The sequence below is a fragment of the Hippocampus comes genome, unplaced genomic scaffold (genome assembly GCF_001891065.2).
Source record: "Hippocampus comes isolate QL1 unplaced genomic scaffold, H_comes_QL1_v1.1 C16798308, whole genome shotgun sequence".
Classification (NCBI taxonomy): Eukaryota; Metazoa; Chordata; class Actinopteri; order Syngnathiformes; family Syngnathidae; genus Hippocampus; species Hippocampus comes.
In genome coordinates, this window is record NW_017839133.1 from 1 (window position 1) to 884 (window position 884).

The following is an 884-nucleotide window of genomic DNA, read 5'->3' on the forward strand; positions in this document are numbered from 1 at the left end:
AAAAAAAAACCAAAAAAAAAACAGCCTCATGTTACCTCACAGAAGACATGTTTATCCAATTATTATATTTCTGATGTGCTTTGCAGTGAAAAATTCCACCAGTAAACAAAGCAACTCAGCCAGCAAAGATGACTCCACAAAGGATGCCATTTTTCCTGTTCTTCCGGTTCCTGCCGGATCCTCAAAGTCTTTGTTAGGATTCAGCAGACCCCGAGACTTCATAGGCGGCCTTCCCACCGAGCTGTCCAAGAGGATTTTGGGTACGTTCACATCCGCAGAAGGCACGCTCACATGTAACGTGTTTTGATTCCATAACACTCCCAAAAGCTCAACCAGAGAGAACAGTGCAAAATTGTATCGTGTTGATTCACTCTTCTTCCGTGACCTTAAATTGGAGGTGTGTGGACGTGAGTGCGAACGGTTTGTCTCCATGTGTGCCCCGCCTCTCATCCAAAGTCAGGTTGAATTATATGTGAATGTTGTGTGTGGAGTCAGGGCTGCTCGACGAGGCGATGCTGAAGCGTTGCATGAAGGTTTGCAAGCACTGGAAGCACCTGGCGGGGGAGACGATGGAGGAGATACGTTTCAGGAAGCTCTACCAGGAGCAGGTGGAAGCCATGATGAAGGTGGGTACGGTGGTGTGGCAGATGATTATGGTTGTTGGCCGTGTTTTTCTGACATGGACGGGGTTTGTTTTTTTAGCGCTATAAAGGCGTTCATATGGTCAGCCCTTCCTACGCCAGGATGGTGGACGTCGCGGTGCCGGCCGAGGACCACGAGAGCGGGGAAGTGAAGTCGTCACATGTAAGGAATTGAAAAACAATAGAATAACATTAAATTAAGGTTTGAGTTTGTTGTACACATGGGCAGAAATCGAGAACCTA

General features: G+C 47.3%; 1 long non-coding RNA gene across 1 annotated transcript; it reads left to right on the top strand.

Annotated features, from left to right (window-relative positions):
• The first annotated feature begins 91 nt into the window (after positions 1 to 91).
• LOC109509178 (uncharacterized) lies at positions 92 to 795 on the top strand. The gene is made up of 3 exons (XR_002166894.1): positions 92 to 260; positions 496 to 626; positions 703 to 795. It is a non-coding gene; the product is annotated as an uncharacterized LOC109509178 (long non-coding RNA).
• Positions 796 to 884: the final 89 nt, after the last annotated feature.